Raw genomic sequence first — 25,356 nt, 5'->3', positions numbered from 1 at the left:
CAGTCTGTGCAAGAGGAAAAAAATAGCTCGCACTTCTATGACACTCCATGGCAGCCTCTCAGAGGGCTACTACAACCAAGCACCTACAGTCCTGTCATAGGCTAAGATAATTCCTTTCTCTGACCCTGACTGCCTACCTATAAGCATCAACATAATATTTCTCTACCTCATACTGGAAATTATTGGAAGGCTTAATTACTTAAAATCCATAGAGAACTTTTAGCTTCTAAATGAAAGGTAATATAAAGAGCAGCATTTAAGGGCTGACTCTTCTGCCATCTTCTCACAGAATAGAGGCCAAGCACAAAAGATTTCAAAACTGGAGACTCCAAAAATACTGTGACCTGCTGGTGATGGGGCAAGGAGAAAGAGGACACAGAGAGAATGCTGTGTCTATTACAAAACTTAAACAATTTCTGTACCACCTAGAGTGACTTGCACTGATCATGGATTGACAGACTTGGGAACAAAGCTATTTTTACCAAGAGCATGGTGAGCTTTTAGATCAGTGGCATGACTATTAGGCAAGCTCTCTGAGTGGGTCTCAGTGATTTTAGTCATGCTGTAATAGTGCCTTAAGCATCTTAGGAGTTATCTACTTACAGTGTCATTAGCCCCAAATGTCACACACATGCTAAACAGATCAACATCTAAGCTCTTATGATAAACAGCCTAGTAGCTGGATCATTGAGCGAAGACTCTTCAGGCTCTGCAGTTTGATTTCCATGTCCAACAGATACTTCAGAAAAGGCAGAGGGAAAAGTGAGGTTCCAGGCAGTATTTCTGCATGCACATTCTTCCACTTGCTTCTCTCTTCCCACTGCCACAGGCTATTTCAACAGCACCTCCTTCCTTGACTGTCCACAGGAAGGGAGCTCAGACGGAGGACTTTGCTCTGACCAGCATTTTGTGGGTATGACTGAGTTATGCTTTTCATATGTTGCCCTCCAGAGGCAAGGTAGCTAATGCTTTGTTTGCAGCAAAACAACAAAATGTAAATGTAGCCACAAGCCAACAAAGACGGGCCCAACTCCACCCATCTTTTCGGTTGCTCAGAATTGTATACAGGGGCCTGAGCATTTTAACATTCCTTCCCTGTGGGCCAGAGCCAATGCTATAGGCATGAATTAAAGACTTTCTGTATTGGGCACATAACCTTACTAATAGGTGGAATTAATGCAGCTTTGTTGAAACTGCTAGAAATACACAGCAAAACTGAGCTTATAAGAACGACTGCTGCAGCACATCACAAAACCCACTCAGAACTTTTCTTGTGAAAACCTCTGCTGTTTTGTTAAATTAGCTGGAACTGAAGGATGACTATTTTAAGGAATGATCACCAAAACTTCTCAGATCACTATTTCCCTGGATTTTTAAACAAAACCATCTGTGCCAGTGGAAGCCTCCATCCAAAACTTCATATTAGCTAGAAATAGTTTCTTAAAAAACAGAACTGAATCTGAGCAAGTGCACACCTCACCTTTCAATTTCAGCTTGCACTCTGCCTTTGCAAGAGACAAATCCAGGGAGGGATTTGCCTCACTCTGGTGGGGGACCAACGCACACAAGCTTTGATAAAGATTTTCCTAGTTGGGATGCACCCAATCCCTACAATAAAGGACCTACAGGGTTAAAAACACACAGTCTCAATGTTTCAAGCAGGAGCCTGCTTTTGCCCAAATCCCTCTGCCCATATCCATAGTCACGTTAAATGATCACCAGCCTGGCGTACTACAAGAAATTAATGTAAGAGGCAAAGATATCTTACAGTGATCTCTTCTACTGGACCAACTATGCGGTTAGCATAAGGTTGGATAAGTTTTCAAAAGATAAACATTCTTCATTAGGTCTCCATGAAATTCATGGCTACATCTAGGCAGGCAGTCTCAGACTCCCTATGCCTGAAGAAGGGTGACTGTGCCCAAAAGCTTGCTAAGAACTTTTTTCCAACTACCCAGTTGGTCTAATAAAAGATACCACATCTGCTCAGAGAACCTTTCCTGCTTATGTCCTTAGACCAACACGGCTACAACCAAAAACCCTGGCTACATCTAGGAACTTTATTGCAACAGATGAAAAATCTTTCTGCTCCAAAAGTTCAAGTTCCTACTTCCTGAACTAAAGAATCTTCTTTAGCTGTTGGCAGTCTAGGATCTCAGACACACAGCTGATGAATGCTCATTTTATCCAGCAAAAGGTTCCAGAATACACAAACATAAATTAATGTATTCACTTTAAGAAAGGGGAATTTTTCAACAGGGCCAACCCACAAAATGCCAAAGCACAGTTCTTTCTCATTTCATGGCCCTTAAGCATGGACTCTGGTCCTTTGCTATTCAATAAAATAAATGAATAATTACTCTAGCAACTTCCCTTATGCAGCACCTGCTAGGACTGCCAGGTCAAGAAAAGAGCAGAGGGATGATACTTGATGTTCTGTCAGACAGAGGCCCTGAAGCAGAGGGGAGAATTGCTTCCTGCAAGGTTTAACCCGAGACAAAACCATCTGACAAGGCACCTGCCATTGGACAGTTGCTTTCTAGTTTAAGGATTCAAGAGAATGAGCAAAATCCAGGGGCCCCAACCCTGGAACAGAGCCTGTCTTAGGTGGGGTATGTGGCAAGGAAGCTCCCACCAAGCTAAAGTAAAGAGGCAAGATGCTTTTGGGACTTACGGATACAGCATGTACACTGCACCAAGGAACGTAAGTTTGATCAATCTAAAAAGCAGATCTGCTCTCCAGGGAAAAAATCTGTCTGGGAGATAGAGGAGGACAATGAGGACACAAGATAATTGCATGTTTGTGCTGCTAGTATCTATGAGGTTCTTAAATCAGGCCAAGAACCACATTAAAGATCTGACAAGAAGCTTGCTGGAGAAGTAATTCTGAATAATGGCAACAAAATGCACATGAAATGCTTGTTTCCTACTTTTAGTTATCCACCCCATGGGCCATTCCATCTACCCCAGCATTTTGTGCTGTCCTACTGACCTCTTCCCCTCCTAAAACTGAAGAAATTCACCTGCTAATTCTTATTATTATAATAAATTATTTTCAGGCACCCCAGGCTTTAAAGTCACTGGGAAACTAACAAGCTGCCACGAGACAGACATACTGAATGCTCTTCTCCAGAAACCCAGTTCCTCTTTCAAATTAATATTATGTATTGAAATTATGAGCCTGCCACATGCAGGTTTGGGAGAGGATTATAGAACAAAAGCTGGAATTCCTCTTCTTAAAACTGGTTCATTTGTAAAGCCTACCCTGGATGAATTAACAATGTTTTATTGAGGTGGGAAAGTTATAAAGTGTCTATTATGCTCGCTGAAAGCTAAAGAATAGACAGCTTCCTTAGCCACAGACCACAACATGGAAACCCAGGTATGAGTCAGTTGGCTCAGTCAAGACACTGAAGCAGCATTAAGTACACAGTTAGCGACGCATCTGTAAGGAACATCATTCACCTACACCCACAGGGTCAGTCAGTGACCAGACAGAGATTTACCACTGCTGTTCACCACTTCAGCCACAGCATCAAAAGACAGCTCTGAGCTTTACTAAGCTTTAGATGAAGCCTTTCTTTGTTATCTTTGAGCATGAGGTGGTTCTGTACCAGAAGATGTGCTTAGCTAGACAGTCTCTTGTGACTGTTCCTCCAGTAGCTCTGCCCAAATTGTTTCACAAGTGTGCCCACACTGACACCTTCTCCAAGCAAGCATGCAAGTTCAGTTCCTTTGAACTGTTCTCTCCTGCACGCACCAGTTGGTGCCAGTTTCATGGTAGATTTTGCAATATGAATTCTCTAACTTCTTCCCAACCTGGGCTTGACTTAAAGGCAGAGACTTGACAGTCTGAAGTAAGAACGTGTCCACAATACCAATTATTGTAATAATAAATGGCTTTCAGGCACCTCAGGCCTTAAAGTCACTGAGAATCTAACAATATGCAGTAAGACATAGACATATCTGAAGTAAGAAAATTGAAAGCAAAGTGGCTCATTAAAACTATCAACAGTAAAACCAAAATCTATGGTAACGGCTGGGTGAACAATGGGTTTTTCAGTTCAGGGGCCGAAAAACAAAATGAATCAATTTGGATCAAACTGAATGGTTTGTTAGACTTCAAACAAGTTGTTTCATTTAATTTTGGGATTATTTAAAAACAGTTTAAAAATAGCCTTCAGTCTTTTGTCTAGGCTTAGGTCATTTTAAAACGAATATTAACATTTCAGCCTGAAATTCTGGTCAGTAAATTCAAGCTGGAAATCAGAAGAAGGCTCCTAGCAAGAAAGCAGTGAGGCTGCAGAACAGTTTCCCAAGCGGCGCTGAGGGGAGGTACAAAACTCAAGTCCTTTTACAGTGACAACAGATGTTCTTTAAAGAAATGATATGACACAGTGCTTGCAACAGCAGCGACTGGGTTTGATGACCCAGGGGGTCACTTCCAATCCTAGACACCTATGAAAAGTCAAAATCTGTTATTTAGAAAGTGTCAAAATACTTTGACCATTTCATACATGCACCCTTATTGTTTTGGGCTGAAATTCCAGTTTTCATAGACATTAGGGCTGGAAGGGACCTTGGAAGATCATCAAGTCCAGCTCCCTGCCTCAGGGGCAGGAAGTCAGCAGGGATCATAGGATCCCAGCAACATAAACATACAGATGTTTTTTGAAGGCATTCAGACTAGGTGCTTGAGCCACCTCTGGTAGCAGTCTATTCCAAATCTTGGGGGCTCAGACAGTAAAGAAGTTCTTCCTTATGTCCAGCCTGAAATGGTCACGGAAGAGTTTGCGACCGTTTGACCCTGTCTTCCCTTGGGGCACTCTGGTGAACAGATGTTCCCCAAGATCCTGGTAAGCACCCCTGATGAACTTATAGGTGGCCACCAGATCACCCTTGAGCCTGCACTTTTTCAGGCTGAAGAGTCCCATGTCTCTCAGCCTCTCTTCATAAGGTCTGCTTTCCTGACCTCTGATCATGCTCGTGGCTCTTCTCTGGACTCTCTCAAGTTTCTCCACAACCTTTTTGAATGGTGGAGCCCAAAACTGGATGCTGTAGTCCAGCTGCAGCCTCACCAAGTCTCAGTACAATGGGAGGATGACGTCCTGGGATTTACTTGAGAAGCATCTGCGGATGCAAGCAAGCATTTTGCTTGCTTTACTAGCAGCAGTATTACATTGCAGGCTCATATTCATCTTGTGGTCAGTCACGACCCCCAAGTCCCTTTCATCCGTAGTGCTAGCCAGCGTAGCACTGCCGAACCTATAAGCATGCTGCAGGTTTTTCCTCCCAAGGTGGAGAACCTTGCATTTTTCAGTGTTAAACACCATCAGGTTCTCATCCACCCATTTCCTGAGCCTGTCAAGGTCAGCATGGATCACTCTCCTGTCCTCAGGTGTGGACGCTTTACCCCAGAGTTTGGTGTCATCGGCACTTGGCCAGTCTGCTTCTGATACCAATTTCCGTATCATTAATGAAGATATTAAATAGTATAGGCCCAAAGTCAGAGCCCTGGGGGACCCCACTGGTCACTGGGCACCATGACAATTGCCTTCCATCAACCACTACCCTCTGGGTCCTACAACGAAGCCAACTGCCCAGCCAGCAGATTGTGGTGTGGCCGAGGCTTCAGTTAGCCAGTTTTACTAAGAGGTGATCATGGGATACCAGATGGAAGGCTTTTTTAAAGTCAAGATGTACAATATCAATCTCTTCTCATTTGTCCATGTGATATGTCACCTGGTCGTAGAAGAAAATGAGATTGGTCAAGCAAGACCTACCCACAACAAACCCGTGCTGGGTATCCCTCAGGATGTTGCCATAGGCCAGCCTGTTAAGAATGGCCTCTCTGATAATCTTTTCTAAGACCTTCCCCGGGATAGAGGTCAGGCTGATAGGCCTATAGTTTGCTGGATCCACTTTTCTTCTTTTCTTAAAGATAGGCACCACATTGGCCTTCTTCCAATCATTGGGCACTTCACCAGAGCGCCAGGAGCTCTTGAAGATCCATGCCAGGGGCTGGGCTATGATGCTAGCCAGCTCCTTGAGTACCCTGGGGTGTAAACCGTCAGGGCCGGTTGACTTGAAAGTGTCCAGCCTGTCAAGATGTTCCTTCACAAGGTCAGCATTGATGGAGGGTAAGGAATCTCCCTTGCCCAGGCCTCCCTGTCATGTAGTGGTCAGGGACGTCCCATGGGATTGATGAAAGACAGATGCAAAGTACCCATTTAGCAAGTTGGCTTTTTCCTGGGTGTCAGTTGTCAGTTGTCCCATCTGGTTTAGCAGAGGTCCAGTGCTGCCCTTGCTTTTCCTCCTGCTCCCCACATATCTAAAAAAGGACTTTTTATTGTCCTTGATACTTGTAGCCAGTTGGAGTTCCACCGCAGCCTTTGTTTTCCTGGGTTGCTCCCTGCAGGTCTGGACCAGAGCAGAGTATTCCTCCTTGGTGGTGGATCCAGTCCTCCATCCTTTGTAGGTTTGTCTTTTTAGACAGAGGAGGTCCGCTTGTTCCCTAGAGAGCCTGCTGTGCCCTTTTGTTGCCCTTCCTCCGAGATGGGATAGGACTTTGCTTGCGCTTCAAGGATTGCACCTTTGAGGAGGAACCATTCGTCCTGAACTCCTCTCCCCTTTGGGTTGTGGCTCTTTAGGGCCTCTCTGACAAGCCTCCTTAGCTTGTCAAAGTCATCTTTCCTGAAGTCAAGGACTTCTGTATTGCTGACTGACTTGTCAGCTTTACAGAGGATGGTGAAGGTGATCAGCTCATGGTCACTATCACTCAGCTTCCCATTGAGTACCCTGGTTGCTGATTAGGTCGTCCCCCGTTGCCAGAACCAGGTCGAGCAGCGGTTTACCTCTCATCAGCCCATCAACTTCTTGCGTCAGACAGAGGTCATCTACGCACAAGAGAAAGCTTTGTGACCACTCAGGTTCGGCAGAGTGCTCTTCCCACGAGATGTTTGGGTAGTTGAAGTCTCCCATGACAACCATGCACCAGGAGCGTGCGGCCTCAGCCAGTTCCCTGGCAAACTGGTGACTTAAAAGTCCTTTGAATCAATCCACCCCTGCAACTCATCCCTAGCTTCCATTTTAGATTAACTGGGGAAGATGCTGAAAGGGATCTAGAGGCAAAAGGAGAGGCTGTCTTAAAGACACTACCTATCAATTTGGGGACTTAGACCCCTTATTTTTGAGCTTTTATGGGTAATAATACTGCAAAGAGCATTTTTGGTTTTAAAAACATGAAGTTAAAAATATTTCTTTTACAGAAGGTCTATCTGCTTCTTCATTCTACTGCAGCAGTATTTATGGCAAGTAGCTGTGGTATATATCTGATATAAATATATATCATGATAAATAACAAACTTAAGCACAGTCAGTAAACTGAAAAGGTGAAGTATATAAAACAGGCATTCTATTCCATAAAGAGAAAAAGAATAAAAATGTCTTGATGATAAGCCAGATGCATCCGAGGCATAATGATATTATAACAATTGCTACAAATAGAAATCAACAGAGTTCCCTGCTTCAGTTCTCCTTTCAACAGAAAATATCTAAAAAGTAGCCTGGATCAAAGTGTTTGTCATTAATGGCCAAGACTGTATTATTTATAGAAGAAGTCAGGGACTTTTGGAGCTGTAGCAATGTGAAAATACAGCAATTATATAGTACAAGATAACGTTTGGAAGGAACAAAAAGAACCATCACTGGTTTAAAACTAAATGGCAGGCTACTGCATAGTACTGCTGCAACTAGAAGTCTCAAAAAAAGTGCATCAAATTTTGGTTTTGTTATTAAAAACCATTAGCTATATTTTGATGTAATGAAACACTCATACACCAGAAAAGAAACTTCGCAACCCAGCATTAGTACAGGGGTTTTCAAACTTTTTGGATCAGCATACCCCCAGCGGCTGGATGCAGAGTAGTGTACCCTGCCCCCCCACCCACGGCATCCAGCCAGGTGTGTGATGCACGCGCAGCAGCACTGGATGTTACGTGGCATCACTCTGTCCTGCCCACCCTCGCATACCCCCTAGGGCCTTCTCAAGTACCCCTGAGAGTATGTGTTCACAACCCCTGCATTAGTACACCACCAGCCCTTTGTTGATTGTGTTACTGTAAAAGTTGATGTTAATAATTCCAAGATCATAGGAGAAATAAGTAAATTATAGCAACCGGTCATGGACTGATTGATCACTATGGAAAAACAACTCTTCAGTATTAAAACTGATTAAATGCGACTACTGGGAATGAAAGGCTCCCCACAGTAAGTCTCTGCAATGCAAACCTGGAAGGGGCAGGGAACTACAGCAGTCTCTGCTGCCTTTGGCTTCCCTAAGAAGAATGTCACCTTGCAAAACACCCTTCCTTTCCTGACCTGTTTTCCTTTTGAATCTCTAAGGAAGTGGTTTTCAACCTTTTTCATTTGCAAACCCCTAAACATTTTCAAATGGACATGCAGACCGCTTTGAATTGTAAGTGAGTATTCACATACTTTTGACTGAACATAGTCATCTTTCACAGACCCTGTGGACCCCCAGGGGTCCACAGACCACAAGCTGAAAACCACTGCTCTAACGTGCTCTGGATCTCCATGACAGCTACAGGAAAGTCAAATAAAGCCAGTTCAACCCAACAGCCTGGAGCAGTGCAGATCACCACAACCTCCTGGGAAATTTGGGCAGAGACTGTAATTCAGGACAATCCTTTGACTGTACACCCCCAATTCTATATATAAAGGGCTTGGTTTTAAAAACATGAAGTTAAAAATGTTTCTTTTACAGAAGGTCTATCTGCTTCTTCATTCTACTGCAGCAGTATTTATGGCAAGTAGCTGTGGTATGTATCTGATATAAATATATATCATGATAAATAACAAACTTAAGCACAGTCACACATCTGTCTGTGTGTCTGTCTGTCCCTAATGCTCTTGGGGGCCGTGGCTCCCAGTGGAGTGTGGGTCCAGCCAGTGCTGCATCAAGAATGCCTGTCAAGAATGCCGAGTGGTGTGTGGCCAAGCAAATGTGGAGCAGGGGGAGGATGGTAGTGTGGGGCTGGACATGGAGTGGGGGGGGCGTGGGGCTGGATGAGGAGAGGCATGGGGTTGGATGTTGAGTGGGGGGGTGGCGCAGGGCTGGACGTGGAGCAGCAGGGGGGTGGTGCAACACCAGGCACGGAGCGGGGGATGTCACATGGCCAGATGCGGAATGGCAACAGCATGGGGTGGTACATGGCAGCAGCAGCAGCCACTTGCAAGCTTCCTACTCCTGGGAGGTGGTGGTGACACGGGGTGGTGGTGCTCCATCCCTGCCCCTCCCCCCAATCATTTTTTATGGGAAATTTGCTAGTACATCCATATAGCTCCAGACATCACTGCAGAGGCGGACAGCAGCCTACCTGCTCCCCAACCCTTTTGGAGCATTCTGTGCTCCCTAATGCATAGAGAAAATACAGTGTCTATACCTGTTTCCAGTCCTTGCTCCAACACACATAGAAAAGGAACTTTACCCAGAAAAGCTGTGGAATCTCCATCCTTGGAGGTTTTTAAGACCCAGCTAGACAAAGCCTTGGCTGGGATGACACAGTTGGGGATGGTCCTGCTTTGAGCACAGGGTTGGGCTAGAAGACCTGCTGAGGTCCCTTCCAACCCTAATCTTCTATGATTCTATAAAACTCATCTCATCCTGTACTGGACTTTTTACAGCAGGGTCAGGGATAATTTAGTCCTTAACTATGGATGGGCACAAAACAGGCTGCCCCCAAACTCCAGAGCAATTCACCATACTAGAGATGAGGTATGTAGGGTCACGTTTTGAATTGTTCAGCTGGAGCAAAAAGCTTACTCAAACTTGGCCAAAGCATTCAGATTTCACATTAGCAAGAAGCCATGAATTTGGAACATTTCAGTGATGAACCAAAGGCCTGCTCCAGGTTACCTTGAAGCCAAAACCAGTTGGATCAATAACTTGGATCCAGTTGATTAAACAGTCCCAAAGTGTTGCATTAATGTGACAGCTGTCCTGTCTCCTTTAGCTTGTGAAACTGTAGCAAATACATTACTCTCATACAGAGCTTTACAAAGAAGGTGAGACTCATTCCCACTTTACAGACATTGAAACAGAGAAATTAAGTGACTAGCCCAAAGTCATCCAGTCATTCTAAGAATGAACTCATCCTCTTGAATCCCTCTTTTGGTGCTTTGTTCCCTATACTGCAATGCCTCCTAGCAGCAAACATTTTGAACAGCTTTAAAAACACAAAGTATCTGTGAGACTTGACTCTGGCTACCACTGCCCCTTAGCCAACATGTAAGCATCTTACTGCACAGTGTAAACCAACATTCCCAACCCTATAGCAGCTTTAGTTCTGCCTACTCATTTGGATGTCTCCACTACAATTGCCATTGACAGTACACACAATCTGCAAAATAGTAGGGTACAGAAAAAGCAGAAAGGAAGGAAAAGAAAGAGATTTGCCTGAGCAAGAACAACCACTTGTGATGCAGCCTGAAGCTTTCATGTTACCCATTCTGTCATCTTCACAGCCCTACACTGAAGACATGACACCTGATGTGTGCTCAGTGGGCTAAAGGTAAACACCTCATGCCCCAAAAAAGCAAAACTGGTTACATACTGAATGAAAGGTTTGAAAATTCTGTGAACAGCTAGAGCCCGAGTTCCAGGCAGTAACCTACCAGTCCAGGATACCCTACTGATTGGCTGCAAATGTTGCCCTTGTGGCCAAGATCTCCAACAAGGGGCCTAAAATTCTAAAATCAGTTGGGTGCTGTGTTTAGCTGATGAGGAGGACAGCTGTCCTTTTGGTATGGACTAAGTGTCAGCGAAACTATTCCAACAAGGTTTGGCTTAGGAATAGTCTCCCAAGGAGAGTGATGAAAGGAGTGGGGACATTCAAGACCTAGACAAGGTCTAATCCCCTCCTGTGCACTTACCTGTCTAGATCATTCAAGAAGATGGATCTAAACCCTGCTGTACCTCTGGATGTAACTCTACAAGGATAAGTTTGGCCAAGTGCATGTTCTTCCCACCTCTAGTTTATCCAATTCTAAAACTCATTAATTGCTCATTCATCCAAAGCAGTTACTTTTAATTCTGAACCATACTTTTCCTCTTCTTAGCAAGGATAGATCTTCTAAATCTACTTGACAGAAATGTAAACAATGACATTTGCTTTTGGGGGCAGACTGTACATGAATTCCAAAATAAATGTGAAAAGACTATAATCAAATGGCAGCAGGGATCATTACAAACCACACAAGAAAGCTTCGTCTCATCTCAATTATAATGCTTTACAATAGCAACGTCAGATAATGCCAGGTAACTGGAATTTTCTCTAAACTCTGTTAATTACAGGAATTTCGAGATTATTACATTGTTTCCTGATCATTTTACACCACTGGAATCCAAATGATCATCCAGCTTTTTAAATAAACAGAGAAAAAAAGCTTTGCTGCCTCCCCAAATAGTTTTTATTTATCACATCTGGCTTAATTACAGAAGGAACAAACTGTCCTCTATATATGCTACAAAATTATAGCATTACAACATAACAAGCTTTCAGATTTTCATCATTTTCTTTCTGAACCAAGATCTTTCTGAGAAAAGAGATACAGATGTAATTGGAATTTATATATTGCATCAGTCAGTGAATTACTGTTGATACAAACATAGAGCTTTCTGGTGAAAGACCATGTCCTTGGCTCCAAGACTCTTTCTATAATTGGAGAAATGTGGCCCATTTCTACAACTTTATTTTAAAAACAAAGCACTACACCTCAACCCCATACAAGGAACCACCAAAAGACCCCTGCCCCACTTTAGACCTTCAATAAGGCTTATTAGCGCCTAGGCACAATGCTGGCCCCTGCACTGAGAGGGCAAATTCTCACTATAAGAAGTAAGCAGTTCCTAAGTGGATGCATCTACACATGCAATTATGGAACCTGAATAAACTGTGGAGCTTATTGCTCCGAAGTTAATTTGCCTGGGTGTGCCATTTGAACATGTGCCTAGGAACAATTAACTCCGGAGCAATAAGCTCTGCAGTTTATTCAGGCACAGCATGTGGAGCCCAAGTGGAGCAGCTCCAGCTGGCAGGGAGTCCCAGGGGTCAGCCTGCCAGCTTCTGGCTCCCCCACCCCCACTCAGTGTGCTGCACAGGGGCTGGTTGGAGCACAAGGAAGCTTCAGTGCAGGACTAACCAGCCCTTGCACTAAAGTAGGGATAGGCAACGTTTTTTGGCTGGAATGCCAATGTCTACCTTGGAAGGTGCCGGAGTGCTGACATGTTGCCCAGAGCAGCTGTTTGCAGCCTCCCAGCCGCCTGCTGGGAGCAGCCTGGGCTCTGTGGCTGGCAGCAGTTGCTTAGAGCCCGGGCTGGAGGTGGTGTGCCAAGCAAAAATGGGCTTGGTTGCCATGCTCGGCACGTGTGCCAGGGGTTGCTGACCCCTGCACTAAAGCATCCCATATCCCAGCCAGCCAAGCAGCATCTACACATGCACTGCTGCAAAGTTTTTTACTCTGCAGCAGGAAGGTACTTTATTTACAAGTACTTTCCTGCTGTGAAGTAAACCAGTTTACTCCAGCCTAACAGCAGCGCACGTATAGTTGCTGACACATTTACTGCACAGGTAATTAGTCAACTGTGCAGTAAGCATTTTGTGTAGATGAGCCCCACATACACCAGGAAGCTGCTTGCAAATACCTTAGGCCTGATCCACACATGAAACTGCACCTTTCAAACTGATTTCCCTAAAGTGCAGCCAATCCCTGTGTTTGAAAGGTGCAGCCAATCCCTGTGTTTGATGTCCAAAACTGATTTACACCAGGCTTCTACCAGTTTAGCTTGCATCAGTATGTTTACAGAAACACAAGACAAAATATTGATATTAACCAAGGTTAAACTAATACTGAAGAGTCTTCATGCAGGGATTTCCACTGCTTTAATTATTTCAGGTCAAGTTAGTATGTAGTTCACTTCTAAAATTAATTTTAGTTGAATGGGTGAAGCTCGCGTACAGGCTTTTGAAAGGGATTCGGTACCATCAGCTCAGATGATCCTTACAAATCTTCTGCTGAACACAGTACACAAGGTTAATACCTTCTACTGTTCCCTAGTTTAGTGTGTTAGCTAATGGATTTCTCAGCAAAGACAACTTTGCCAACTCTTGAGATTTTATTTTGAGCCTCATGATATTGTTCATTTAAGACCCCAACTTCTGGAGACAAGCTATTATGAGAATCTCAGTTCCCATTTTAAATTTCAAGTTATTCTTGTGAGGGCAAGAAAAAATGTAACTTACAGACAGAAAAATCCCAGAAGGTGAATAAAAGTTGTATGTAAAAGTTGTGAATATAATCAATTTTAGGGCTTTATTCTGCTACCCATCCCTAGCATTAATTGGGGAAGATGCTGGAAGGGATCTAGAGGCAAAAGGAGAGGCTGGCTTAAAGACAATACCTATCAATTTAGGGAACTAGACCCCTCGTTTTTGAGCTTTTGTGGGTGATAATGCTGCAAAGAGCATTTTTGGTTTTAAAAACTAAGTTAAAATGTTTCTTTTACAAAGTTCTACCTGCTACTTCATTTTACTGGAACTGTATTTATGGCAAGCAACTATGGTATTTATCTGACTTCTTCCATGATAAATAACAAACCTAAGCATAGTCAGTAAATTGAAAAGCTAAAGTATATAAAATAGACATTCTATTCCATATTGCAATAAAAACACATGAAATATAATATAAATCAATAAACCTTATTTACATATTTATTAGCCCATCAACAAGATGTTATGGACTAAGTGAGAGACATCTGGCATAATCTGCTTAAAACAATCATTACAGGTTCTGCCTGCACCAAGCAGCCAATGCAGTTTTGCAAGTACTGCGCTTTCTTCTCCACAGATCTCAGAGCACTTTGCCAGAATAGGATAAAAATTATAAGACCCATTTTACTGGTGGGATAATGGAGAGGTGTTCAGTATTTCATCAAAACCAAAGTGTTTTGTCAAAATACATCTCCTTGAATGAAGATTTCACTGGAAACATTTCTCAGATTCAGAATGCAATTTCTGGCCAAAACAAGGGAGAGATCTATACAAATACTTGACATATGGTCTCACACAAAATGCATTAACCACCAGGCTACTGACTATTATTGGCTCAGCATTTCCTCGTGTGTGCGTGGGGGGGGCGTGCAGAGGTGACAGGCGAAAGGGCTATGAATAAAAATTTCTACATTTGAACAAGTTCCACTCTGACCTCTTCACCATCATAAAAAATGCAATGAAATGAGAAGATTTTCTGCAACACAAATATACTGTATCTTGGTCATGGCTCACGTAGAATGCAGTCTTCCAAGTCCATATTTTGTGCATCTGGCTCTGGGCTTACTTGTCAACAGAAAATACAACATTCACATTTTAGCAAATGTGCAAATAAATTTTAATTTCCAGGGCTATTAGTCAGCAGTATGAGCACAGACCTGGGAACTAGGACCTTCCAAGTTCTAATCATAGCTGTGACCTTAACTCCCTTTGTTGCCTTGAACATGGCATTTGATCTCTGTGCCTGTTTCTTCATCTGTACAGTGGAGATAAAGATGCCTTGTCTCACAGTATCTAGTGTAAAGATTAGTCAAAATGAAGTGCTTTGGAGATGGAGCCCCCTCAAAGGCAATAATATTTCTTGTATCTAAACAAACAGATACCATCTGTTCCAGGAGCCAGCAAGTTACTAAAAACAACATAAACCCCTTCAAAATTTAGAACATTTCAGGCATCCCTACACAACATTCACTTCCTAGAGGTGCTGTTTCCCATGAAAACTGAGATAATGATGACGAGGGAAACAGAAATGGATAAAGGAGGCATTGGCCGTAACCAGGCTACAGACTGATGCTGAAGCTTCACAACCATGCCATATGCAGTTAACATATCTATTTTCACCGAAGAGTAAAATAGGAAGAGATGTTTCAGGGGAAAGAATCCAAGGCGCCTCATGCTTCATGGACCAACCATTTGCTTTTCCAGATCATACCCAGAAAAACTATAAACCAGTAAGTGCTGATCCACCTTTCCTTTGTCTATAAATACTAATTATACATTGCAAACAGACAAACCAAAAAACAATTCTAATACACAAGAGCATCTGTTTTCCCCCTGCAATATTGCACAACTCCTCAGGATGTATCCCAGACTCCACTGAAACCAATGGGGTTTCATCTGCATGCTGACTCTACTACTGAAATGCCAGAACAGTTCCCCATCAGATAAACTGAAGACTGCAGTCCTATTGCTATTAACAGGTGAGGCAATGGTTGTCTTGATAAACATGCAGCCTCAACTACACAAGAGAACAAAGGGAAAAGTAGAGTCAGTATGATTATCTGTGTAAACAGGCAGTGCCCTAACAGCTACAAAAGCTCAACCACCACCTTTTTCAAACTAGAGTATTTTTTTAAATTAATGATCCTTTTCTTAAAGCTATATAGAAAAAGGAAACTGGATAGTCATTCTGATGAGACTGGATGGTGGTTTATATGCAAATCTTGAAGGGGGCTGAGATCACTCTTATTCATTTACACATGAGGAGCTAGATTTAGAAATATAAGAAAGAAGCTTTTTATGTTACTATATATAACTTATATATATCATAATATATATATGTGCCATATATTATTATTACATTAGTTTTATGTCTGATAATATGTGCAGCTGTTCATCATGCTTGCTAGTAAGAGCTGGCAAACCAGAACAGACCCAGGGAAAGCAAGACACACTGGAGATCTACTAAAAAGGTTGGAGACCACTGTTATAAGTAGGAGATTACCTTAGGCATTTAAAAGCAAGCCAAGACCTACTGTGTGCCACTGCCACCCTCCCACCCAGCAGGTAAGTTTGTGGGGAGGAAAGGGGGATGCAGATTGAAGCAGAGGGAGAAAAAATTATTTGGAGGCACACCTCCCCACAGGTAAGTCCCACCTGGCCAGGACCCCACTCAACTTACCCCTGCTCCTGCCTCTGCTGCATTGTCCCTCACCGCAGCAGCTTTGATCTAGCCCCTGTCCCTTCCCTCCCCCATGGACTGACTTGCAGGACTGGGGTGCTTGTGTGCATGCACATGGGCACTCAAGCCCCCACTCCAGGCTCGACTCCAAGAGGCTCCAAGATCTACCGGTGGATTGAGATCCCATGGTTGGTGCCCACTGGTACTATTAACATCATCCTCAAGAAACACACAACAGCAAGAAACAGACAACTTCCCTCTTCACTTCCCCTCCCCTATGTGAAGCTCCCCCAATCCAGACCTTGATACCACATACCAAAACCTTCGAAATTCCTGGTAATAAGTACAGCTTTATCACCGTACTATTTACAGATGGTTATCATGATCCCAAGCCTAGGGCCTTGTAAATACTCATTCAGTGCTGAACATAAGGATCATCAATTCTGTGGAAAAGCATCAGGCCTTGCAAGCATAGAGACTAAATGATCCTAAATGTCCCTTGCAGCCCTATGTCTCAACTGGCCTATATCAAATAAGAATAGAATTATTTAATAACTACCCTGCACCAACACCACAGGACTAGGAAGAAATCAGGCCCATTCCTAGAGGCTGGGAAGTTTTACAGAGCCAAATTATACAGCTGGACCTAAACTCTCTTACATCTTAATTCAAGAAACCTGTACAAATGGAAACATATAATATATAGTCCCTGTTGCAAATTCAGGTTCTGTTTCCCATCATCAGGATTTCCCCAATACCTCTGCTGAAATTGCTCCAAATTTACTCCCGTATAATCAAAATGGGAATTTCCCCCACGCCTTTCATTTACATAGTATACACAATAATCTCCCTTTCTCTTCTACGGTTTACCATGCTAGCATCTTTCTTAGCAGCTAGAAATTCACAAGAGTAGGCCTTGCTCTGAATTACCCTTGATCTTTTGGGATTCAAGAGCTCTAGTATGTCTAATAGAAAACAAATCCATCCAAGAGCCTCTAGCCGAAGCTTTTCTGCTGATGTAACTCTGTATTTGTCATTTGGGTACCTCATAGTCTTACACTGTACTCAGTGCTGCAGTAAAGGGCAGGTGATCTTTGGAAACTCAAAAAGAATCTCTTAGCTGAAGGGCTAATCACCTTTTTCTACTGCAGCCACTCAGATAATATATGTGCAAGACTTTGCTCAAGTTTAGGTGGCTGACTAGCCTACTTGTACCCATAATCAAAGTCTAAGTGCATCTACAAACAGGACAGTTCCCTAGGACTGCATGCAGAAATCAAGTGCTTTGCAAATTTTAAATTTAAATTAGAACTACTTTAAATCTCTCTTAAAAAATAAGGCAACTTTAATAATGTCGTGTAAAGTTGGAAAAGGAGCACCTCTGTGGCCTTATAAAAAAGAGAAAACACAACCTGAGAAAGAAACACCCATATGGCATCTTCTTATATTCTAAGCAGTAAGAAAAGGCTCTTTTATAAAAGCTCTCTTCCCTTTCCCCTCTGTGGCTGTTTCGCACTCATAAAAACTTTGAAAGGCACTATGTAGCTTTAAAACAATTTGTTGAAAGGCATATAGCAGAAGCAGCTGGCAGGCGGTGCTCCTATTCGTTAGCCTGTATCCGAGTTTCTAACACAACCAATTAAGTCTGACCTGACAAATTTGAGATGGGCAAGACTGGAGAAAATGTCAGGAAGCCTTTACAACATGCTAAAGACAGATTGGTTTCAGAAAGGCAGGCAAAGATGCATGTCTGGGGAGAAAGAAAACAGCAATAATGGGCCAGGGTGCTGTTGGCTTTTGCTAATTTCTGGCTATTGACAAATCTACACCGAAGGAATGGCTCTCTGCAGCAAGGGTTGCTCAGTTCCTCTTTCACACAGTTTGTGATGAGTCTGGAACAGCCAGACAAGACATTTATTTCATCGTCTTGTCTACAGTGGTGAGAACCAGACAATTCAGAGGAAAGTAGATGCCTTTCAAAGCGAAAAGCACAGGAGCTTGGCAGCAGACTAAAAAGCTCTGGTTATACTTTCAGACTCAATCAGAAATAAGAAAAACCAAGGCATGACTGAAAGTGTGGTGATGGGCTATGTAATAGGAGTTTGGTGGGTCTCAGCCCTGTTCCTAACAGACAGATGTCCCCAGCATAAAAGCCACCATTACCACTAATGCCCATTGAAAGCATTATCAGAAAAGAGCAAAGGTGACTATTAAAAAGACTGGGTAGTCCCTTTAAAGCAAAAATGTTGCAAACTGGCAAAGCAGCACAAAGCAAGTTTGGAGTTTGTACTTTACCTGTCCTGAGATGAAGTAGAGGATACTACCCTGTAGGGGGAACCATCCTGCACTTGTCGCTACAATTAAAATCCCTTACTAGAAAAAATAATAGAGATTTTTATGGTTAGAAGGGACTGTTTTGATCATTTAGTTTGAACTTCTGCAGGCCACACAGCTTCAATCTGTGATTTATAACATGCAAAGCTTTACCAGCACAAGCTGCGAGCATTAAATTAGACAATGATGTAATGTTTCCAGCTTCAGCTACAAAGGCTGCTCTTACATAACTGTAAGACATGCAGGTGTATGACAGAGTGACAAGAGGCTCTAATGAACCTGTATGAAGGCCCTGAATAGTTCAGCGGAAATCTTGAAATCTCAGTCTGGTTCTGCTTTCTGGCATCACAGGGCTTTGAGACAACTAGCAGGGCCAGGAAATGTATATGCTAATCCCAACACTGCATCAAAACAGAGCTCCAAAGTAAGTCAGCATTTACTCTCTGTCTCCTCTCCACACACTGGTGTTGAAGTCACTAGAATGCAGCTTCAGAGGGATATGAAGTGTGACTCTGTTCAGCCTTTCCTCTGTTTAGATAACCAGCATACTTCACTTGCAGCTGCTGACCTTCCCTTGTAATGCATAAAATTCTTGTCCTTCATCTGGTCATACAATCTCCACTGCTCGTGTCCCAAAACAACAAAAAGCAAAAAGAACACTTCTTATTTGTAGTCTATCTTTAAGTAGACAAGCTTGGATTTGTTTTCTCCAACAATTACAAGACAATAAGTGAAACTTACCTTTGAGACAAATCCTTAAGAAAGTCCCAGACACAAGCCTGTGAGCTCAATATTCCCAACTTCTGCAATGAAGCCAACCCCAGAGCTAACTATTTTTATAGCTGGGCCCAACACTACAAATAAGCCCAAGCAAAATTCTTGTATCTGTTCAAGATCCATATCCAACCTTTGAGGCTTGAGGCTATTGGTAATGCATATAATACACCTGCATATCCCTGCCATGTCTCCATGGCTCTAACTCAGTCTTGATGTTAGCAAACATCGAGGAATTCCTTTGCCATACTACAAGAACCTGTTAAAAAGGCAAAGAAGGACAGAGGTGATGCCAGCATTTATTCCCAAGTAGTTTCACTCACTGTGAAACTGTTTAGTAAGAGACAGGTAGAAAGCCTGGCAGTGGCACCTTATAGACTAATCCAGAAAGGAATAAGCTTTTGTTAGCAACAGCTGATATTGTCAAATGCTCTGACTCAGAGTCAGACTGGCTAGTTCCTTTCATTTTATTTCACTGCTACATATTCCCATTCCTTCACTCAAGTGTCCCTCTACAATCAACTTGCCTTAGCCAAGCCAACCTCCCTTTGGACTAATAATCCTTGCATGAGCTCAGTGCTCAATGGTTAGGATTCATATTTCAGCAAAATGTGTGCAATAATTTTCCATGTTGAAAAAAGCATTTGCCTAATTTAAAAAATAAAAACCACATAGGCACCACCACAATCTCCTAGTATTATCCTAAGCTTCACATAAGTGCAGTCTCTTTCCTTCCTTCATGCTTAAAAAAAAAGTTAGAAGCCCTGACAGAGCTCCCAGGCTAACTAGAAAGTACATCTACAAACATAAAATAAACATAAGACACCCAAGGTTGGATGCTTTTCCATTCTAGATTCTGGATAACTTCAGAGGCCAAAAGATCTAACAAGTTCTACAGTAACCATAAAGTTGCTGATAGTGCTACAGCAGCTTGTTAGAAGTTTTAGAACTAGTCTCCAATTGGCAAGCTAAGAAAGTGTTAGAAAGGAAAGGTTCTTGGTGGTGAGGGGAAAGTGGGGGATGAGGGGGGAGGGCAGATAAAAAGCACACACCTTTATCTCTTTTCTCTCAACAGTGTAGAGCCAATTCTGTCCCAGCCTCTCTGCATTGTGTATACGGAGTCTCATATGAATCGCAAAAAAAGAAAACGTGCAGCACAATCTGAAGCTGAAGACTCCTCCCCTGCATTTTATATGTTAAGGACTCTCAGCTCACTGATCACAAAGCAACTCTTACAGTCCTTGTTCAAACAGTTCAGCTCCAGGGTAACAAGTTCAGAGGGGGAGGAGGCAAAGGGAATCAGAGGATGGAAACAATTTTGGACAGTTGGTAAGTCCTTTTTTATCAGGAAAACCTGTTCTTCAGGTTGGAAACTGAAACATGTTTATTGCCATGTTAGAATGTTGCACTGTTTCACACTAGCAAGCCTGCAAGATGAAACCATATTTAATAACACACAGACAAGCTACATGTGGGAGGGAGAGTTAATCATTACCCCACACTGGATTTGTTTTACAGTTCATACTTCCTTGTGTAACTGCCTGTGGAATAACTGCCTCATCAGGTCTGTTGTCAAGCCTGCAAGAAATAATTTCAGTCTTGCAAATTTCTGAGTCAGATTCTGTGACTGAGTTTGAAAAAGGTCTTTACAGATGGTGTGACTGCAGGTAAAAATCAAACTACATGCAAAGAGACTCTAAAACTAGTTGAAAGCTTATGGGCATACAATGATGCAGCACAAGTCTGGAAGGAAAGAGTCCTCTATCACATAAGGCACAGAACAATTAGCCAGGTGCATCCAATGGGGTTTTATCTTCCACTACAGCATCAGATAGCGAATCCTGTACCCATCAGTTTTGGCTCTCAGCACTGTCATTTGCCATGGCATTTCAGATATTCCTAATATTTTCAATATCCAGGATGATTTTGAGCAGATCGCTACGTGATTTTTAGGATATGCACCAGGCCTTGTGCTCAGCAATGAAAACAACACCACGTTCCCTAGCTCAATAAGTGTAACAGTTCTGTGCTCAATTAGGAAAAAGCAACATGCTGCATAATCTTTTGTACAGATATAATATGTTCTTTCGTACTGATATTACTAAATATATACTGAGCAAGAAACTCAATGCATTAGCCTGTGATATCCAGGGCAACCACATATTTCTATTCCTCACCCATCATCCCATAGCTTAATATTTGCCAGGGAAAAGAATTTCTGGGCTAGACAGTTCAGAGAGTATGAAAATCCAATCAATGCAGGCACCGTCCCTGAATCATATCCAAGAACACCTTCTCTGTAGGTTCCAGAGTGAAGAATTAGGGCTCTGCATTCCTTCTCCCCTCTGGGGCTTTTGAGCGTAAGTCATACACAGAGGAGACTTGAATTGGGAAAATGACATGTTCCAATTGTGTACAACACCATCAAAACCTATCAATGTTGCAATATGGCTTGGGCCAAACTGGTCTCAGCTGCACATATACAAACTCAGCAAAGTCAAAGGGATACGTAAGGTCCCTCCCACGGACTATTTGGACCAATGCTGGTTGCTAAAGCATGCAAAATGTTGAACAGAAGAATGAAGGACAACAACATTTGCAGTTATGGGTTGATACGTTAACACCAGATTCAAACACAGCCCAGTTGTGGAAACCTATACCATTCACTCACAATGATATGGGGAGTGAGAGAATTATTTAGTCGTCCTTTTTATTAGAGTATCTTGGCTTTTTTACAACAATTATTCTACAAAGAGGAATAAAAAATTAAAGCACAGCTGATAAGCTGACCCGACATCACATCCCATACTATTTGCTAGTGAATGTTCCCCCCACACAAGGCAAGGGCTTTGAAGTGCCATTCATTCCCAACCATTCAAAACTCACTGTCTCTGCTGTTCAAAGCACAGAACTTGAGTCTGCTACTAGCAACTTTCAACTCTGAATTGATAGCCACAAATCAGTATGCAGGGTGACACTTACAGGCCCTTCTGTCAGAAAGCCCCGCTTTACAAGCGGAGTGCAGCTGCACAGGATTTTTTAAAATAAGTACCTATACATTAATAACATGCACTAGGAACAGGAACTTTAACATAATCCAGAGAGAATACAAATGAGCTGTCAAAATGACAAGAAGTTATTTAGGCAAACATGCAACCTTTAAGACAAGGCTGCCTGACACCACTTAAGATCTGCTGTAGTGAACACTGGGATTCTCAAGGAACATCATGAAAGATTAAATCACCAAAAATGCAATTAGCTTGGTGAACAAACTCATTATTTCCATTATCCCTTTCCTACTCCTACAGTTTTCCCAGAGAAGAGCAATGAGCGAGCTGAAAATGAAGCCTGAGTATAGGCTGAACCCTGCAGCCTGTCGCTGGCTCCCAGACAGGCAGAGAACCTGTCTTTCCCTTCCTTTCCTAGCACACTCACAAAAGAAGTATAGGTCATTTGTACTAGACTGGCCAGGAAGAACAGCAAAAAACAATGTGAAAAAAAGAATATACGCCAGAAGGAAGATGGGAAAATAGCCCATATGGATCTGTTTTATGATAAACCTGACGTCTTGAGTGTTTGGGGGCAGAATATCAAAGATTTGATCACCTCATCACATCTCATGTTAACTAGTAGCCTTGCCCTGTAAACAGTTACTACTGCATTTTTCTTAATGTTCAATATTTCTGAAATTTGGGCACATTATGTTTTTCCCTTATTGTTCAATTTGTTAGTGATTTTTTATTTGAGTTATGAGCTAATGGTGAGGTTAGAAACCCCATCCTTCAAGTGGTGAGGAGCCATTCAAATGAACCTATTCAGGCAAGTCACTGTACAAAGGGGTCCATAACATTACCCCATATTATAAAGACTTTTGTTCCTAGTTTTTGGCTTAAGAACATGATTTCTAGGCAGAAACCTATTGAATTTACCATATTAATTCCATATTTTATGTTAGAAACTGCAAATTAACTTTCCTTGGTCAGAAAATAAGGTTGTGACCCTCAAAAGGAGGAATATACGCGGAAATGGGAGTAAAACATACCAGGGCAAACCATACGTGAACTGGTAATGCTACACCTGGTTGTATTTCCAAATTTAATGAACATTCCAAAATTGCAAGTATTTTAAGTCATGCGTTATTTATTGTAGTAACTCATTTTGGGGGGCAGCTTAGAAAAAGACTGGATTAGTGAAATTTGTTGTCAACACAGCAAGTCAATGCTGCCCCCTAGGGAGAGCACTTGGGTCCTCTGTGAAATATCAGAACTCTTGCATAGCACTTGATTTCTTCAGAGTGCTGTGCTAATGTCAGTTTATTAGGAAGTTAAATAAGGCCCTTATGATGCAAATACAAATTATTCCCATGATTCTTTCTTGTGCACAGAGGTTTGTGACAGGGAAATAAAACCATTACTGTGATCTCCATACAACTTCATCTTACCCTATACATACTAGGATCCCAACACACATTGCAAATTGCTTGTGTATTTAAAATTAAGCATGCATTTAAAACTACACGATTTGAGACCTACAAGGTCTGAGTGGTAACATATATAAGGGGTATGGGTTGTAGATGTGTTGATCTAAGGAGACAGACAGACAAACTTCTTTGGGTAAATTGATATCTTTTATTAGACCAACTAAGATAGTTGGAAAAAATCTCCTTTGCAAGCTTTCGGGTACAAACGCCCTGTGTCAGATAAGGTACATTTGCCACACATTTTCAAAATTAGTTCATTAAACATTCAAGAGTTTAACCCCAGAGCTGCTCCACTAATACAAATGAGCGGGACACAACCAGAAATACGTTAATTGCCAAGCTAGCAGCATTCACCATTCATTCCCCAAGAAATGCAGAAATCTGAGCAGAGATGCAATTCTCACCTTTAAGACTGCAATTCTTCTCAGTTTTATATATGATTTCTGAATAGTCTGATCAAGGACCGGGGAAAAAAGTGTGCCATAACTCCAGCTTTCACATTAAATATCTTCAAAGCTCCAGAATCAACCTCTGCTTTGGTTTCCCTACCTGTGAAACAGAGAGAATGATACTCGCCTATTTTTACAAGAAACACTACACATTTCTTTAACAAGGTATCTTTTAAGAAACGTATTGTAACACAACATATAACACTTCTCTTTCACAGGTACCTTGACAATTAAATTGATTATCCAAATTCATCCCAAAATTTAAACAAGGGAAGGGTCTGGTGCATTACTTGACACCTATCTTAAATATCATGCATTACTGTTATGGTGACAGCACTGTAAGCTCTTATGATTTTATCATGAGCCTTGCAACATCTGGCACTGTTCTTAAAGCCTCAAATGTTGGAATCAGTGTATACCCTGGTAATCCCAACAGTCCCTGAAAAAGCTTCTAGCCCTCATGGTTGCTAAGAAACACAAGAAAAGGTGAAGTAAATCTAGCCCAAAGGCTCAGAAACCAAAATAAAAATATAAAGACAAATCCTGTCCCCATCCTCCCATTGATTTTTTTAAAACAAATCTTACAATTTTTAAACCAATCATATTATTTGCTGGACTAGACTTGTGTTTTTGCATGTTTTGGATGGGCAATGCTATAATGATATTCCAAGAAAGAATAAAATGAAATACTAAGTATAGGATGGTTTTCTCCCTTAAGAAAGGTGGTCTTCTCCCTCCCTAGGCATATCAGCTGAGTAAGTGAAGAGATGCTGCTGCACTGACTGCATGATCCTGGGATGTTTTCTGAGGCAACTGCCCCACCTGCTGTCCTTCTGGAGGAGACTTTTTTCTAAGCCTTTTTTCCTCACGATCAGCTTTACGTTCAGAGAGGTCATTTGTTGAATACATAACTTCCCATGAATCACAGACCACATTATCTCCTGGAGAAAATCGCTGGCAACTACTTCAATTGCCTCCATGAGGACAGAGTATTAGTTTGCACTGTGGGAGAAGCCCTGCTATGGTTGTGATTCCAGAGTACTAGGTGCTGTCTGGAAGGCACTGCCTACAAGAGCATTCTATTTAAAGTATTTTATCCGTCTTTCAATATTGAACAATCAGAAAGAATTGAAAGCAAGCAGAATAGTGTCACCAACCACTTGCCCATTGTAAAATCCATAACCAAGACAACCCTTAAACAAATAAAAAAACAAAACCCCACCCAACACAAAAGGTTCTCAGTTGTACTTTTTTAAACATTAACCTGGAAAGAGGACCTTGCTGCTTTTC

At 42.1% G+C, this 25,356-nt stretch overlaps 1 protein-coding gene across 1 annotated transcript in view; it reads right to left on the bottom strand.

Moving 5' to 3' along the window:
* The window catches only part of PLCH2 (phospholipase C eta 2), a 362,294-nt gene extending 341,979 nt beyond the window's left edge, over positions 1 to 20,315 (bottom strand). Inside the window, exon 1 of the mRNA XM_090024087.1 lies at positions 20,190 to 20,315. The gene's annotated coding sequence lies outside the window, so the exon portion shown is untranslated. The remainder of the gene's footprint in view (positions 1 to 20,189) is intronic.
* Between the last annotated feature and the right edge of the window lie 5,041 nt (positions 20,316 to 25,356).

The sequence above is a fragment of the Crocodylus siamensis genome, chromosome 12 (genome assembly GCF_052110815.1).
Source record: "Crocodylus siamensis isolate JL-2025a chromosome 12, ASM5211081v1, whole genome shotgun sequence".
Lineage (NCBI taxonomy): Eukaryota > Metazoa > Chordata > Crocodylia > Crocodylidae > Crocodylus > Crocodylus siamensis.
Note: the sequence above shows the minus strand (reverse complement) of the source record. Positions and strands in the feature narration are given on the sequence as shown.